Here is a 19,279-nt window from a genome sequence, read left to right as displayed (position 1 = left end):
ATTTCTCTTTGTTACTCTCTTCATCTTTATTATTTTCCTAGATTTTAGGGTATGTTCCCCACTATTTGCAATAACTTCTTCTTGGGTAGTGGGGCGGTTTTATTTCTCTTTGTATATATATATGAGAAGGAATATGGAAATTCTCTAGTCATAAATTTCATTCCTTCTCTTTCCTCAGAACTTTTGTTTTCTGCTTTTGTTTCCTTGTTATTAATTGTTGTTGTTGCTGCTGTTGTTTTTGTCTTTGTTGCTGCTGCTGTTGTCGTTCCTCGGAGCTTTTCTGCTGTTGCTGTTGTTGTTCCTCGAAGCTTTCTTTACGACCCTGATTTTTCCTTTATAGATAAGTGGTTCTACTGTGTTTGATTATCTTTTGAAAAATATGTTTGTTTTCTGTTGCTGCTATATGTGTTTGTGATGAAGAACATGTATATAGATGTGTGTATGATCGCCCCTGTTCGTCATTATAAACAGTAATAATATCGTCCTTCGTGCATGGTTGCCCCTATTTGTTATTTCCTCTTTTTATTTAGGTTTTGTTCTTATTTTCCATCTGGTTCATGATTATGAAGAACTGGATAAAAATTGGGTTTTTTTATTTTCGTTTTGTATCCGCGGAAATCTGAAACTTGTTTGTGTACTACGCAGACATGGTTGATCATCCGCGGGTTTCTTATCAAACTCCACCACCTAGTCCGCGTAGATCTCCTCCGCGTAGGGATCCTGATGTTTCTCTGCCTGGTGGAGGTTCGTCTAAATCTTCCCAAGGTGATGCCCGCGGTCATAGGGTTTCGTTTTCTTCTGGTCAGAGGCTCTTAACTTCTAAGAGGAGTGAGTCGCATAGAGGGAATACGCAGAAGGGGGACCGGCCAAAAGAGACTCCTGGCTCCCGGTATGTTGTTTCTCGTCCCTCAGCTAATCCGTGTGATGATTCTAAGAGAACGCGAGATGTCCTACCTCTTCGGTCAGTGGCGCCTCCTTCCGCGTCTCACCAACATCCTCTACCTCCCCCTCTAGTGTCTCAACCCAAGGGGAGGTCTTCGAAAGAATTGATTTCGAAGACTGATGCATCTAAGGTTCAGCCTAAGAGAAAAGCTTCTGATAGAAACCCTTCGAAGGATTTTGCGCCTGATCTCGTGGAGGAGGAGGATATTTCTCAGGAGATACGCAGCTTCGCTGTTGGGGAGAAGAAAGTGACCTTCAAACATATTGATCTGGAGGTTTTCAAGGAAAAACATGGTCTTGAACTATTCGATGTTCGTTTTTACGCTGCTGATGATGATATTACTTATGAGATGATATCGACGTATAAGTTTGATGAATTTCATCTGCTGACCACGGTGGGGGCCTTTGAAGCGGGTCTGATGTTGCCTTTGTACAAGTCTGGGGATTCTTTTTATTATGATGTGTTGGCTGGTCGAGAGGGTTCTTCGAAGAACACACATTGTCGCTCTATTTCCCAACTTCATGGGAATCATCTTCGTGCACTGAGGGAGTGTTATCTTCGGAGCAAATGAGAGACAATGATGACTCTTTATGTTTCCAACCCTGAGGAAAGGGAGTGGTATACGCCTGAGAATTTTAACAAGTCTTTCGGTGACTATGTTAACAGTAGGAATCGTAAACCGTGGAGTGTGAGTCTTCGGAATATTGCCGCTCCTCGTGGTGAGATCCGCCTTCTGAGTGAAGTAAGTGGTGCTAAGGTGAAGTACGTCCCGGGTACGGAGAATTCTACTAACAAACTGGTGTTTCCTACTCGTGAGCGGATCAAGCGTGATCATGACTATGAATGGCACGCAACTGTTATTGAGGTTGTTGGTCCCTGGGCTTGGGGGTGGGTTCCAGGTCCGCAAGGATAGCGTCCTACCGCAGATAGCCAGATACGTACGGCTCCTCCTGCTCGTTATGGGAATTTTCGTCCTTGGCTTTTGAATTTTGAGGGCATGAATTTCCAATATGCCCTCGATGTTGTTGATGGAGATGACGAAGAGAGTTCCAATGCTGATCTTCAGGCGAAGAATGCTGCGGTTGTCAAGGTAAGATTTCTATATGCATTGTCCTTTAGTTGAGGCAGTTTTAATTCTTTTCAAAGTCAGGGATTTTTATTCTTGTGCCTTGTCTTTTTAGGCGACGAAGAAGAGGAGGATAAATCCCAAGTAGTCCACCACCGCAACAATCGAGGAGGCGGAGCTTTATGAAGAAGTTAACAGTCCTGTGACTGAGCTTGGCGAGGATGAAGATGTGTCTGACATAGAAGAGTGTACTGATACATCCCCTCCCAGTCATGATGATGATGAATTTGTTGAAGGGAATACTACCGCTGGTGGCAGCGGTATTGGTGGTGAGATTAATCCCGCAGGGTGTCATGATGCTGGTGCCGAAGCTAATCCTGCGGGTTGCAGTGATGCTGGTGATGATAGCACTGTCCTTGGTGATGAGGGTGCTGGTGGTGAAATTCCTGCTATGTATCAGGAGTTTTCCTTTGGTCGGATTTATTCTGCGGAGGAAGGTTTTGACATAAACGCTGCCCTGGGCCTGGCTTCTGAGTTCAATCTGCTTTCCCCCAATGATGACTGGGATGTGCTTGGTAATTCTAACAAGGTGGACGGGAAGGGTAAGGGAGTCGTGGATGCTAGTGATGTTTCAGAGGGGAGCGGTGCTAGAGACCTTCCAGATTTGGACCCATGAGTAGCCTCGAACTCTTCGAGTGCTAAATTCACAGACGTGGGTAAGGCCTCGGTTGGGTCTTCTGGAGATGATTTTCCTCAGTCACTGATCCTGGAGGGTGATGATGCCATCTTAGCTTGGTTTAAGAAGAAGAACTTGATGTTCATACCCAATCCAGCTCCTGTGGTGGAGGGTGAGAAGAAATCTGACGCCTATACCCGTAAGATGATGCAATTGTCTCCCGAGGACCAGGTTGCAGTAGCGTGGGATAAGAATCTTCGGGCCTCGGAGGCTGCTCTAGTAGTCGACGCTTCCTCGAATGTTGCAATATGATGCCGTTGGCTGATGGGTATCAGTATGGATTTCCCCAACAACGGATGTTAGAGGTGAATTCTCTTATCATTTTGCCTGATATCAGTTTTTAGCAATTTTTAGAGTCAGGGTGTTCTAATCTTCTGATTCGCAAATGATGAGGAGTGAGCACTGCAATCACATGTTGTACCAGTTTTTTAAGGCCAAATCCCTTAAGTTGGAGGCTAAGCTTCGTCTTCGGGAAGAGGAGATTACTGCGGCTGAGACTGTCATCGCTGATAGGGATAGGGAGATATGTGAGTTGAAGAGTCTCCTCAAGTTTAAGGAGAAACAAGTCAAGGAGGAGGAGAAGCTTCGTAATGATCTTTCTATGGTTCGTAGTGAGTTGGAGGAGACCAAGAAGAATTCTTCGGCTGTTACAGGTTTGATTATCTGCTCTCTTCCTTGCTGTTGTCCTTTACCGTAATTAGTTTTCTGTCTGAGTCTCCCTCCCCCACCCTATCTTCAGTGGGTGGAGTTGCTGAGTTAGTATGGCTTCGAAAAGAGAGACATCGTCAGAAATCTCGCATCGCAGAGTTGGTAGAGAAGATAAAGAGCGAAGCTGATAAGTGGAATGCTCGTGCCGATGAACATAATGCTCTGACAGAGAAGTGGCGGGTCAGACGATTCCAAATGATTGATTTGCAGAACCAATATAACAATGATCGTCGTTTGTTTGATGGAACGTTGTTGTGGACGCATGATAATCTTCGTGAATCTCGAGAACAGGTCTCATCATTGGAAGCTAAAATCAATCTCTTGGAAGAAGAATTGCGTCAAGATCGTTCTTCTCAGTATTCTGATGTTAAAGATTACCTTCAGTGTCTTGCTAGGGAGAGAGATGACGCTAGGGCTGAGGCTGGTGCTCTTAGCAAAGCTTTAGCTGCGTCTACGGCTGATGTGGTACGCCAAGCTGAGGCTGAGAGGAATCTTGAAGTAAATATGTATCGGCTCAACAAGGGTCTGGAGGGGTTAAACAATGAGGTCAATCATCTTCGACACTTGGATTCAATGAAACAGGTAGAATTAGATACGAGTCAGTACGCCCTTTCAACGCTTCAAGCGTATTATAAGAAGTTGTCAGATGAGTATGATTTTCTTGGTGAAGCCCGTGATGCGGCTGTTAACGAATATGAAATAGCTTCGGCGAGAGTCGAATGTATATGCTTGTATTATCGTGTGTGATTCTGCAATTTCCTGGACCTAACCATCTGCGTTTTTCTTTTCCTTGCAGAGCTCCAAGGACAGCTTCGTACTGCAAATGAAGAGCTTGCGGAGGCTTAATCTCAATTAGTGCATCAGGAAAGTCAGATTAATTATCATAAAGGTTTAGCTACAGCAAGGGACGAGGCTGCCCAAGCCGCTTCGAAGGAAGTGAGTCGCCTTTCCTCGTTGTTGTCAAAGGCTGAGATGATGAATACTGTTATTGCGTACAAGGCTCGGTGTCAGCTAGTGGAAGAGACCAACAAAATTCTGGATAACATTGAGTATGATCTGAAGACCGAGCATGACCTTATCAGGAACTATCCGCGCCGTGAGAAACCCCTGCCCCCTGCATCTGGTTCTTCAGGCCCTTCCTCGGGTGGGAGCGTACCTTCAACGCAGAAGGGGAAGATTGCTAAACCTTCTGGTGGGGTTGAACCATCCAAGTAGATTTTTGTAGAGAGTTGATCTTTGTTGATTATGAGGCTTCGTGAGATTCCTTTTGTATTTTCTTGTTTCCGCGTACCATTGCCAAGCCTGTAATCAACTTTTAATGAATTGATAATTGTTATGGTTAATTTGGAATATAACTGACTGTAATCAGGGATAGTGAAGTGTTTGGGTGTGAACCCGAAGATATGTGTATCTTCGTGAACGTCTTGAGACCTGTCACCCCGCTGGCTAATCCTGGGCAGAGGATTCCCAGACGGTGGGGGTCGGGGCAGCGTTCTAGGATATGAATTGTTTGGAATGTACGTTCATTCCGTCGACTCGCTGCCATAAGTGTAAGTGAAGTGTTTGAGTGCGAACCCGAAGATATGTGTATCTTCGTGAACGTCTTGAGACCTGTCACCCCGCTGGCTAATCCTGGGCCAGAGGATTCCCAGACGGTGGGGGTAGGGGCAGCGTTCTAGGATATGAGTTGTTTGGTATGTACGATCATTCCGTCAACCCGCTGCCATAAGATTGGTTGGGTATCTCTTTCTGCTGGATGCCTTCCCCATGGTCCTACACTTATAGACGCTGGTAGGGGAGTCCCGAGAGATTGTAGGTGACTACTTTCCCCAAGTAAAATAGAACAACAATTAACACCAGCGTTTACGTGGTTCGACAACAGAGTGTCTACGTCCACGGGTGAAAGAGGGTTAAAGTGTCTATTCAGTTTGGTGAGTTAGATTTAAAAGAATTCCATTGATGGAATCTCTGAGGTAGCAAATAGTAAAAAACAGGAGGATGAAGTATTGACGCGGAGGCTGTATTTATAGGTGTAGGGTTCTCGTGAGGTGTTATATTTACACGCAGTCGTCTTGTTACTATGTTGCTCCATGTATTGACTATTTTTTTCCAAAAGTTTGCTTGATTGATAGGTTGAGGTTTGATATTCCTCTCTCAGAGATAGAAACATGTCGATCGCAAGCGTCGTTTTCTTCTTCTGGCGCTCTTCACGTAGATGCAGGTCTGCATTGCCCTCTACGGGTAGTATGGCTTGAGATATTTTGCATTCCATGGGTGTTTGAGGATCTCCCCTTTTAGGTTGCGCAGATAATAAGACCCATTTCCTACAACATCATGTATGACGAAGGGTCCCCCCTATGTTGGTGCTAATTTTCCCCACTTCTTTTCTCGTTGGTATTGGGGAATGGTCCTCAGCACATACTGCCCTTCTACGAAATTTCTAAGCTTAACCCTCTTATTATACTACCTTGCTAGTTTCCTTTGATAGTTTTCCATTTTTTTGTAGTGCTGCGTCCCTCCTCTCTTCTAGATCATCCAACCTTTCCAACATCATGTCCGTTGTGAGGTTCTTTTCCCATGCTTCAGTCTTCGTAGTTGGCATGATTATTTCTGTTGGGATAATAGCTTCGGCTCCATAGGTGAGTAAGAATGGGGATTCTCCCGTGGCTGATCTTCGAGTTGTCCTATAAGCCCACAAAACGTTGTGTAGTTGCTCACACCAACGCTTCTTGTATTCGTCCAACTGCTTTTTGAGGATGAGTGCGAGGGTTTTGTTTGTGGCTTCTGCCTGACCATTGCTTTGAGGGTAAATTGGTGTTGACTTGTTCTTTCGAATTTTGAAAGTATCGAAGAGTAAGTCGATGTTTTTTCCCTGGAATTGCTTGCCATTGTCAGATACAATCTCAGCTGGTATGCCAAACCTGCAAATGATGTTTTGAAAAATGAATGTGAAGACATCTGCGTCTCGAATCCTTGCCAGGGCTTTAGCCTCTACCCATTTTCTGAAATAGTCCGTGGCCACTACCAATAATCTTCTCTTCCTTGATCCTTCGATTAGGGGACCCACGATGTCTATGCCCCATTTTGAGAATGTCCAAGGGTTGTCTACTGAATTTAAGATTGTTGCTGGTGCGTGGATTTTTTTGGCGAAACGCTGGCATTCTTCGCATCTTCGTGACATTCTTGCAGCGTCTCGTATCATTGTTGGCCAGTAATATCCTTGAGTTTTCGTCTTATCTGCTAGGGATCTCATTCCGTTGTGATTGCCTGCGTCGCCGTGGTGTATGTCTTTCAAAATCAAATGTCCTTTGGATCTGGATATGCAACGTAATAATGGTCCGAGAAAAGATTTTTGTAAAAAAATTCTTTTCTCAGATCATATCTTCCTGCCTTTGATTGTATTTTTTTGGCTTGTTTTAGATCTGAGGGTAGAATTCTTTCTTTTAGGAAAAGATGAATCTCAGATCTCCAATCTTCTTCTTTGCTGAAGTCTTCATCTTGAACTGCCTTAGCCATGATGTCGTCTTCTTGGAAATCATCCGCGATGAATTCTCCCACGTCATCATCTGCAATATATTCTTCTGTGTGGTTCCTCTGTTGTGCAACGCAGAGTTCTTGAATATCAATTGAAGGCTCGTAAATCCTAGTTACTTTGATTGCTTTGACGTCCTCGTTTCTGAGCATCGATGATATGTAGGCCAGGGCATCCGCGTGCCTGAGTTCCTTCCTTGCCAGGTGTCGGAATTTGATGTTTGGGATTTGTGATGCCATTGTTTGCACCAATTCCATGTATGCTGACAATGTTCTGTCATAAACATTATATTGCAACCCTATTTGTCGGATGACCAGCTGTGAATCGCTTTTTAGACGCGCGTCAGTTATGCCCATTTCTATTATCAACTGAAGGGCATGTACCACTGCTTCATATTCAACTATGTTGTTGGTATGCCCCTTGAATTCTAACCTTAAAGCATGTATGATCATGTCTCCTATTGGGGTGGTGATTACGATGTCTATCCCCGCCCCTTTTTTATTTTTCGACCCATCTAGGAAGACTTCCCATTGCCTAGGATTTTTTGGTTCCAAGATGTCTATAGGGTCTTTACCTTCGTCCATTTCTGGTAGTCCTGCTGCCTTTCGTCCTTCGATGATGACTTCTTCACAGTTATCCAATGGTAAGTCTGCTAGGAAATCTGCTAATACTTGTGACTTCTGAGAGTGATGTAGTTCATGGATGATATTGAATTGATCTAGGTGAGTATTCCATTTTGCAATTCTGCCTACTTTTCCTGCGTTTTTAAGGACTGCTTCTAGCGGAGCTTTGCATGGGACGCGGACGTAGTGAGTCAAAAAGTATGTTCTGAGTTTCAGGGTTGCCCATACTAACGCCAAGATGAGCTGCTCGATCTTCGTGTAGTTTCTTTCTGCTGCGTTCAGAGTCTTGATGATGTAATAGATGGGCTGCTCTATCTTCGTATTGGTTTTAACCAATACTGCGCTGATTGCATCTTCTGTTGCTGCTATGTATAGTTCCAACACTTCATCAGGGTCTGGTCTTTGTAATATAGGGATCTCAGCCAGGTATTCTTTGATATTTCGAAAAGCTTCCTCGCACTCTGTCTTCCATTCGAATTTGCTTCCTTTTTTGAGAATGTTAAAAAAGTGCTTACATCTGTCCGAGGACCTGGATATGAACCTCCCTAGCGCAGCCAGCGAACCGTTGAGTTTCTGAACCTCTTTTAAACTCTTTGGGGATGACATTGTTACGATGGATTCAATTTTAGCGGGATCGACTTCAATGCCCCTCTTCGTCACTAAATATCCGAGGAACTTTCCGGAAGTGACACCAAAAGCGCACTTCTCTGGGTTTACCTTCATGTTGTGCACTGTCATTGCTTGGAAAATATCTTTTAGGTCTTGGTGATGATCTTTGCGCATCTTGCTTTGAACGAGCATATCATCCACATATACTTCCAGCGTACTTCCAATCCATGGTTTGAAAATTGCATCCACCATTCTTTGGTAGGTTGCCCCTGCGTTTCGCAATCCAAAAGGCATTCTTACGTAGCAATAGAGGCTGTGTGGTGTATAGAATGTTGTATGTTGTTGATCTTCTTCTGCTAGGAATAATTGATTGTATCCAGAGTATCCATCCATGAATGGCATTTCTTCGTATCCTTCAACTGCCTCAACAAGTTGGTTAATGCTTGGTAGTGGATAGCTATCTTTAGGGCAAGCCTTATTGAGGTTGGTGAAGTCGATGCATATCCTTACTCCGCCATTTTTTTTCGGTACGATGACCATGTTAGAGATCCATGTTGGGTACTTAACTTCTTTGATGAATCCTGCGTCCAGTAGTTTGCGGAGTTCCACTTCAACTGCTCGATGGTATTCTGGAGCTACTTTGCGCACCTTCTGCCTAAAACGGGGGGTACCTGGTTTTATTCGAAGTTCGTGATGAACTAACTTTGGGTCAATTCCCGTCAAGTCCCCTAATTTCCAAGCAAAGATGTCCGCGTATTCCTTTAGAAGTTTGATTAGCGCGGCTTCTCTTTCTTCATACATCAAGGTTCCTATTCTGATAATCTTCGGATTTCCCTCAGTACCTATGTTGATTTCTTTAGCTGCTTCGACAGGCGTAAACGTGGGTTTTGGTTCCCCCAAGAGAGGAATATTCTTTGATTGCTATTTGGTGTGCTCTCCATCTTCTTTTGTCGTGGAGGTGCTGGCTTCTGCGCTGCCAGTGGTGCTCACGTCCAGGAGGCTTTTTCCGGAGATTTCTTCCAGATATGTATCTATGGTTATTTTCTTATTTTTGGCTCTTCGGGACTGGTGGTTTTCTTCCCTCTCGTTATTGATCTGATTCTGTAAGGTCTGACATTCCCGCGCAGTTACTTGGTCTCCTTTAATTTCCATGACTCCCTAGGGTGTTGGGAATCTGAGATATTGATGGTAAGTTGCCGCTACTCCTTTGAGCTTGTGAACCCATCTTCTTCCGATGATGGCGTTGTAAGGTGAAGGTGCATCTACGACTCTGAATAGAGTGTAAACTTTCATGGGACCCGCGTCTACTTGTAAGACAATGTCCCCTAGGGGCTTTGTAGCTGCGCCGTTGAATCCGTAGATGGTGTAGTAAGATGACAGCAGTTGCTCGTCGTTGAGTTCCATACGTTTGAACGTGTCATAGAACAGGACGTTGACTGAGCTTCCTTCATCGATGAGAATTTTCTTGACATTGCACCCTGCTATTGGGAGTGTGAGGGCTAGAGGATCATTATGGTCTTCCATGTCTTCTTCCACATCGTCTGCGTCGAAGGTCATGGGCGCGTCCATCCATTGTTCGTGCTCGTTTACCTCTTTCCCATCGATCTTATAAAGCTCACAATAATCTTCGAATTGTTTTCTCAATCTCTTCCCAATCTGGGTGGTTAGGGATGGTCCTTGAATCTCTGAACATGAAATCGTGTTGAGGGTGCGGTTGCCTTCCGGTAATTGAACCTGCTTTCCTCTCTTGGTTCTATATTCGTTATCAATCTTCTGTATATATTGCTTCAGGTCTCCTGCGTCGATTAGTTTTTGAATCATTATCTTGAGATTTTTGCACTTTTCTGTTTGATGACCGTTGAAACAGTGGTATTCACAGTATTCCTTGGATTTTTCTGATCTAGGAGGCTGCTTTCCCTTGTACCATGGCCAATCGAAGTTCTCCCTCCCTTTGATCTCTCTCAGGATGCGCGAATAACTGGTATTCAGCTTGGTATAGACTTGATCTTCAAATTTTCGATCATCTCTTCGTCTAGCATCCCTTCGTTCTTTCCTTTCTGTGTTGGGATGCTCTTCTGTGATTCCTCTTTTGGACCCGCTGGCTTGATCCACGGAATTTGTGCGTGTGGGACGTTGAGTATGAGCTCTGGGATTTTCACGCTGAATTTCCTCTAACCTTGCATGTTTTTCTATGATTATCCGGAGATCTCATTCGGTGGTAGGGATGGTATCGTGGATCTCCACAAACAAAGGACTCATCCTGTCCATCCCCCATTTGTAGCAGTTGATATTAACCACAAGATCTACGTTGCCAATAGCTTGGAAAATCTTGTGCCATATATTAGTGTATTCTCTAATGGTCTCTTTGTATTTCATCTCCAGCGAGAATAGCTTGTCCATGCCGGTATTGACAACCTTGTTGTACATGTATGTTGCCAGAAATTTTTCTGTGAGTTGGTCGTAGGAATCGATGGAGTTTGACGGCAGGTTATCGAACCATGATAACGCGGACCTTTTAGACTTGATGGGAAGTATCTGCACAGTATGGAGTCTTCATTATCCCAACGGGCCATCATTCGATTATAATATCGAAGATGAGCCGCAGGATCAGCTGACCCGTCATAGCAATCGAAAGCAGGAACCGAACATTTCTGCGGTATGGAAACCCTGGCCAAGTGTGGCGTCAGCGGGGTAGTGTTTGCTTCCTTCATCACTTGCTCTAGTCTTCCGCCTCCCTGCCTAGTTTTTAGCTCCTTGATTTCTGCCAGCATCTCAGCACGCAGATTTTCCATTGCGATTTGGTGCTCTTCACGAATGGTAGATTTTGCTCTTAGGAGGGTGGTACCATCGTAGTAGTCCGAGTTCTCGGGATTGTACTCAGGGTCTGATCTTTGGCTGCTCCTTGCTCCTCTTCGGTTCAATGGAATCGGGTTGTTTGCTATCACCATTCTTCTATCTTGATTAGGTGCTACAGCCTTGGAGTTAGCTTCGTCGCGTTAGTTTTATACCTATGCGATATGGATGATTCTTTCCTTGAGTGTTTGGTTCTCTTGTGCTAATATCGCCACAACATCTGAGTATGCCTTCTGGTTCTTCCTTAATTCTGCCAGCTCGGCCATCATCTGAGCGAAATGATTTGACCCTTGATTTGGTGTTCCTGCCCGTAATCGCTCATCGGCGGCTATGGTCTGTTTCTCATCCACGATATGTATTACTGGCTCTGGTGGATCTAACCGTGCACCCTGGGACCCCGACGGTTGTTGTGAGGGTTGACCTGCTATTAGAAGCGGTTGCTTGGTCGGGAAAGGTATGTTCTGTTCGTTGGTTAAGGGCATCTCATAGAGGGGGTTGTTGTATTCCTGACTCTGCTACGGCTTCCTGATGTTCCTGTAGTTGAGCATTGGTTATTCTGGGAGCTCCAACCTTGGATCCGCCAGCTCTTGAAGCTCCTGCTTTGGCTGCCGCGGCATTTACTATGTTTGCTGCGATGATGTTGGCATTGATGGGGGCCGTGCTTTCCGCATTATCCTGCGCCCTATCCGCTGCCTTCAGCTTTTTACCTCTCTGCTTACTCCTAGTTACCACTGGGGTTGTCCTTGGCATCTCTTTTGACGAAGCTTTTGCCTTCCCGATATATTTGCTTTTCTCCATCTTTTAATATTTCCCTGAAAAAGAGAGAAAAAATCACGAAGACAATGGGTCCCACGTGATGTTTATTAGAATTTTGAGTTCTCAAAGGTGTAAAATCTTGAAGATACGAAAGGCACCCATCTATGTAGATGACCGCAGATCTGTTCGAAGTTTTGATTTTCAAGGACGTGAAAACTTAGAAAATGCTTGAAAAATCATATCTACTTAGATAAACGCGGATCTGTTCATAATTTTAGTTTTCAAAGGTGTGAAAACTTAGAAAATGCATGAAGAATCAGATCCACTTAGATAAACGCGGATCTGTTCAAAATTTTAGTTTTCCAAGGTGTGAAAACTTAGAAAATGCATGAAGAATCAGATCCACTTAGATAAATGCGGATCTGTTCATAATTTTAGTTTTCAAAGGTGTGAAAACTTAGAAAATGCATGAAGAATCAGATCCACTTAGATAAACGCGGATTTGTTCATAATTTTAGTTTTCAAAGGTGTGCAAACTTAGAAAATGCATGAAAAATCAGATCTACTTAGATAAACGCGGATCTGTTCATAATTTTGGTTTTTGAAATCATGAACGGAAAAAACCGTAGTGTTCCATACATCGTTATTTTCAGAAAACGAAGCCTGAAACAAGTCACAGGAGAAGATAAATCTTTTACCGGGATGAATGTCCCTGTTTCTAGCGCCAGATTGTGAACACGCAGATTAATGTCATCTGAGTATTCACAAACAATGCGCGCAAACTCATGATAATACAGTAAATAGGCTGCGCCTGAAGGGAATGGATTGGTTATGTCGAATCCTTGACTCAGAGTTCTAATACTGTTCCTCGTCTCATCAACTACAATCATTGTCCTTGGCTCATACAATAAGATAAATAGTGGACGAAGTATAAAATGTACGAACATGATATGCCATAAGTAACGAATTGAATATATAAAGTATAGATGTATGAACATAGACAAAACGATTAACTTATATGATTCTCACTCAGATCTCTATCTCCGGGATTGGGTTTTTCATTATATGTGTGAGGGTTACAGAAATAGTCGAATGACTTTGAGACCAATATAAGCCTGCGTAGCAGGAGGAACCTCACTTACACTTTCTCTATTTCTCTGTCTCTCTTCTATTCTCTTCTCAATGTTTCTTCCTCCTTTCTTCACTTGGGAGAGAGGGGTATATATAGGGTGGTTACATGGGGTCCACTTCTGAGGCCCGTTATAACCTTATCCTCTTGTGTCTTGTGCCGCTTACGCAGAAGTTTTCGTGTTCTTGGTCTTCTCTGCGTGTTCCGTTTGAATATTCAGTGTTATCTGCGCTTCCTCCACAGGCTGACTGACATGTATGTTGTTTGAGGGTATTTAATGCGAGTAGTTGAGATGTCTGTCCGCGGTAGACAGCTGTCCTCTGCCCATGTCTTGTCTGCGTCAGTCTGACTATCCTCAGCCGTAGATCTTAGATCTTTCTGGGGATAGGATAAAGTGAATCTTGGGTTATCCTTCAGTGCTTCGCAGTGTTCTAGTGCTTCCGTCTTCCTCGATCCTCTACCGTTGGATCTGGTGGGTGGCGACGCTATCTTGATAAGGCGCGTCTCTTGGCTGTCCACGTGTGATATCATATCTTGATGTTCTCAGCCGCATGTCCTCCACGTGTGTCTTCGTGGACACGTGGCGGAAGATGAAATGTGTACCTACATTTGTCATCAAATTCTAGCCGTTCAACTAAACATACAACTACTATCCGTTCAACTAAACATACAACTAGATGACCGCTGCGCCGATCGACCAAGGAAATCGACGCGAAAGTATCATTTTTTCTGACACGGCGTGGAAGTATCATTTTTCCTGAAACGGGGTGAAAGTATCATTTTTCCTGACACAGAGTGAAAATATCACTTTTCCTGAAACGAAAAATTACCCGATGCATAAACCAAAATATGGCTATATAATGATCAAAGTATCCAACCATTTCTCAAGGCTTTTCATAAAATCAAAGTAGAGCATGTGATATATAGGTATAAAAGGATCCATCGATCCAACTTAATATCACTGATTTTATCAAAGATACAGTAACAAGGGTAACAAATATAACCTAAATCGGTCTTCATGTAACGGAATCCGTTGGAATCTGTCTTGATTTTCGTCTTCCTCGGTCTTCTGAAACTTTTTTATTGTTGGTGTTTTTGATATTAGTGTTCCTGATGGTGCCTTTGGAGATCTTGTTGTTGATGATCCTGATATTGGTGTTGTTCTTAATGGCTTTGTTGGTGAACCTAATGTTTTTCTTTTTGTAGCTGCAGGTTGGTTCTTGTAACAAGAACAAAAACCCTAAGCTCAATCGCCATTATAGAGGCAAACCCACTGATTTGAAAACGAACTAGATTTAAGTGGAGCAACACTTTAATCAAAACAAGCATAAAAGATGGAAAGAAAAAAAAACGAAAACCTGACATCTTGAAAGAAAAAAACCTAAGTGACTTTAAAACCTAAAAAGATGTGAAGATGGTGAGGAGATTAGAGAAGGTAAACAGGTGTTTGGGGCCGACCCGAGAAGGTAAGATTTTTAGCCTGTTAAGTTTTTAATTGCAGAGGAAAGAGAGAGAAATACATTGATAGGGTCGTGTACCTCTACATTATAATACCTTTTTATATAGGCTTCAGGATTCCTAGTATTAGGGCTAGAAAAACTGAGAAATAAACCGAAACTTGGAAAAGAAAATCTTAATTAAGAAATAAATTAGAACTAGGAAATGGAGAACTGATGAATAGGATGTCCTACGTTAATTTCTAGGAGAGTTTGGATATTTATGCATTTATCTTCTTTTTTATAAGGATAATTTCCAAAATAATAATATAAAAAAAATTCAAAATTTATACATGGTATCGGTTTGGATGAAAGTCCTTAAAAATAAATACTCCCATCTAATTCGAGTTATCATTTTGCATATATCACTGTCGTTGAAGATTTTTTTTTTTTGAGGGAGCATGTAAAATCCTAGGTAACATCAAATTTAAAAGATGCCTAAACTCTTTTGGGGATGCTATAAGTACATTACTTAATTGTATGACGATTTTTATCCCCTTTGTCTGAATGTTTACTTAAACCACTGCATCCAGCGCCAAGTTATTTCCTCCCATTTTTTCTAGAATTCCTAAGAAGATGAGAAGTTTAAAAAGCCATGGAAAAAACTAATGTTGTTTAAAACAATATCACGAGTGTATATTAAAATCTAAAGATGTTGACTTTTGGATGTGGAAGGATATCCTATATAGGATAACCAACATGAGTGAAATTGGGCTTATGAAACATCGGTGGCAGAAAAAATATAAATATCAGGCAGGATAGTTGGATACCAGAAATCCATCCTCATTTGCAGAAATCAAATGACTGTCATGCTAATGTGGAAACAATTGATCAAATTCTCTACAACATTAAAAATTAGAATGTGAGTTTGTTAAGATTTCTTTTCAGTGAGGAGTTAAAGTAACAAAATTATTATTTTTGATAATAGCTGGTCCAGGTAATGAAGATACTCTTGTTGATGGCGGTCTTTTACCGAAGGCGAAAATTGTAATAATCCCTCTGTTCATGTACGAAGAATATTTAAAATCTATATATTTGATCCCATGAATCAAGAATACAGACTGTAATGGTAATAGGTGTTATATATATATATACTAGGTCTTAACCCGTACCGTAACGGTACAGGCAAGAATATATGTTTCAAATGTATCCATCGATTCATACATGTCGTAATTGTCTGAGAAGAATCGAACCGATCGGTCTAGGTCTACATGTTTTGAGGAGTTGGTTATTAAACATGTCCTTATCCTCAAATCTTTTAATATTGTGTATGTAAGTCATACAACTCTTTGAGATAAACATAGTTAGAGCAAATCCTTTGGGCAGTAGAACATTACTTCGTTCACTACTTCAAAAAAATATCATCAAAGGTCATTCACCAAACTTGTAACAAAACTAAAACACCTAAAATTATTTTAAAATCAATTAGATTAATCTTGCAACTGTTGGCATTAGAATTTAGTTTTTCTCTTTGATATAAATTTTTGGGTTCCCAATTTACATAGATTTGTGTTTATTCATTTTCCTAAAATTTATAATAATATTTAATTCTTGATCCATTTCTTCTCTTGTCTCTTTACCTATAATCATGAATTATTTCTCAAGCGGGCATAATTACACGAAGTTGGGGAGAAATGACAAAAACATAAATCATGACAAAAAATGAGAATAAAGAGTAATGTGAGAAACTGAATCGATTACAATTAATTCAAGCGTTGACTTGCATAATCCCATGAAGTAGGGGAGAAATAATGACAGAAACAGGAACCATGACAAAAAAGGGGAATTAAGAGAGATGTGAGAAACTGAACCGATTACAACTAATTCGCGTGTAGCCTTGTGTTTGGTCAATTTTTTATAGGTATCATTTTTCTTCCTGCCCCCTACCCGAAAAATCTTAAAGTCACAACATATTCTTTTTTGGAAAAATGTGGCCTTTAAAAATTGTTTTAATTTTTTTTTTAAAGTAATTTGAAAACTAAAATCAAATTAAAACAAAACAAAGAAAAATGAACCATGGGTGACTAAATAATTTACCTATCTTAGGACACCTTTTCTCACCCTACTACCACTACTTCTTCCACATCACATTATCGTCACCGCTCCACCAGTTTCACCAATACCCACCACCATTATCCCCAACGCCGATCCACCACCACCACCCACCATCACAACCACCATTAGTGCTCAATTGACTTATCTTAGGAACCCATTTCTCATCCTACTACCACTATTTGTTCCACCACCACATTATCCTCACCACTCCACCAGTCCCACCAATACCCACCACCATTATCCCCACCACTGCCCACCGTCACAACCACCGTTAATGCTTACCGATATGGTTAATATCAAATAAATTTATCATGTATCAACAAAAATATATCCATTTGATTAACTAAAGAAAAATTTATTATGGAATATCAATTGAACATTTATTACTAAATTTTAATTAAACATGATCATTTATAACGGTAGATTTATGTTCTGCAAGTATAAATTTCATCGTTCACTAGGCTAACTTGTCGAAACTTTGTTTTGTATTCTGGAAATGTAATCAATTTTATTTTAAAACTAAAATATGTGATTCATCCGATCGGGTACTATAAATAGCTGGGATCCCATTTGGGTGATTCAGCGGTCACGATCATATTGTCTTATATGATTTAATATCCTCCTCAAAATATTTGTGTTTTTTTCTTATCAGTTGTGCTAAAAACATCCAACTACATCTATCACAATAAAATGTTGCCCATTTTGCAAAGACATAAAACTATTATTGTCCACTATTATTCACTAACATCCACCACCGTACGTAAAAACCAGCCACGCCCACTATTGTTTCCACCACCAGTAATGTTACCACCTCCACCACTCACAAATGCCCGCCACTGTCTCCACCACCCACTGCTTCTTTCACTACCACAATTAAAAAATATTAATATAATTTTTAACCGGGATTACTGTAGTACAATGGTAAAGTCATTGGGTGATGGTACCAGTTACCTGAATTCGAAACTCGCCAGCACCAATTCTTTACCGATCAATATATATATATATATATATATATATATATATACATATATAGTTTTTAATAAAATTATTTATCAATAAAAATATATATTTGTTAGATTCACTAAATGAACATTTATCATGAAAAATTAACTAATCATTCATCATGAGCTATTAGCAGGACACTAATTAATAAAGTATTTATAATGGTTAGTTGAAAAACCACGGACGTAGATCTATCCCTCCTAGATAAATCTCGACCGCTTTTTATATATATTCATAAGGACTAGAACTTCACCCGTCTGAACTCTCTGCATTCGATATATATTTATATATTTACCAAGTATCTCAGTACTTATATATCTATACTGTACAACTCTTAAATGGATTGCCTATTAGTATAGAGCAACATTGTCCTTGAAATGCTACTGGTGCTCGTTGCAATTTCTCCCAGATGCTCTCTGACTATACTGGATAAATGTATTCGGACCATACTTCTGTATTACTCTCTTCCTTGACCTAGTTCTCCAATAAATATCAACCTTCTAGTTGGATTGCCTGCTAGTATAGAGCAACTTAATCTATCACGGGTACAATAATTCTGCAATAGAATTCCCCGAGGCCAAATATCAATTTAAATGCGACTTGTGCAAATACAATAACATATGCCACAAGGTAAATGCCATAGCGCATACCTAAGATCTGATAGCCAAGAGCATTGCATCATTGCCTCTCTAGCACGACAAACACCATTTGATCATTGTTGTGACACGTACCATCACCATCGCCTACCTTCCTAACGCCGATTCTTCTCTAAAACGCTATAGAATATTCCACTAACGCCTCACCTCCCCGACGTTGGGATGCTCTTATTGCTGGTGCAATAAGCATCAACACCTCACCATCTTAGCATTGGCTTCTGGTAAAATAAGTGCCAGTGCCTTCACTGTCCCAACGATCTATTGCACCAGCGCTATATTTTCTCCAGTATTGGCCTCCTCCTCTTATCGCTGGTGCATATTGAACCAGCGTCACACCTTTCCATCTTTGCAATCCAATACTGGCCTTACTACTATACTGCCGTTACATATTGAACCGGACCGTCCTACCACCGTGTGACGCCCCAAATAGTAAACCTTCTTTGTTATTATAATTACATCCTAACTGAATCATCAGTCTAGATTATCGAATTAAAGAATCATAATTACAGAAAGAACTAATTGAAAACGCGAGGGTCTAACAACCACACCCAATATTTCGTTTCGGCAATTTGTATGGACTAACTCCAATATATTTCCAAGAGAATCAACTAGACAGTCAGACTTAATCAAGGAAAATACATCCAAGAGTTATATCTATGTTTCTCAATGTAATCATCAAATCAAACAGATAGAAATCCGTGAGCCTGACTATTATGAGAAACAACATGAACGGTACCAAAGATCAATATTCAAGTGTCAATCAATTTATATCAACAACCAAAGTTTGGATTATCTAATTGGTTGAACTACGCACAACCTATGATATTTCAATTATATAGAAAATATAATGCGGAAAAGAAATAACACAGACACCAGAATTTTTGTTAACGAGGAAACCGCTAATGCAGAAAAACCCCGGGACCTAGTCCAGATTTGAACACCACATTGTATTAAGCCACTACATACTCTAGCCTACTACAAGTTAACTTCGGATTGGAATGTAGTTGAGCCCTAATAAATCTCACACTGATTAAGGTACAGTCGCGTTCCTTACGTCTCTGAATCCCAGCAGGACTCTACGCACTTGATTCCCTTAGCTGATCTCACCCACAACT

The sequence above is a fragment of the Papaver somniferum genome, chromosome 8 (assembly GCF_003573695.1).
Source record: "Papaver somniferum cultivar HN1 chromosome 8, ASM357369v1, whole genome shotgun sequence".
NCBI lineage: Eukaryota > Viridiplantae > Streptophyta > Magnoliopsida > Ranunculales > Papaveraceae > Papaver > Papaver somniferum.
Note: the sequence above shows the minus strand (reverse complement) of the source record.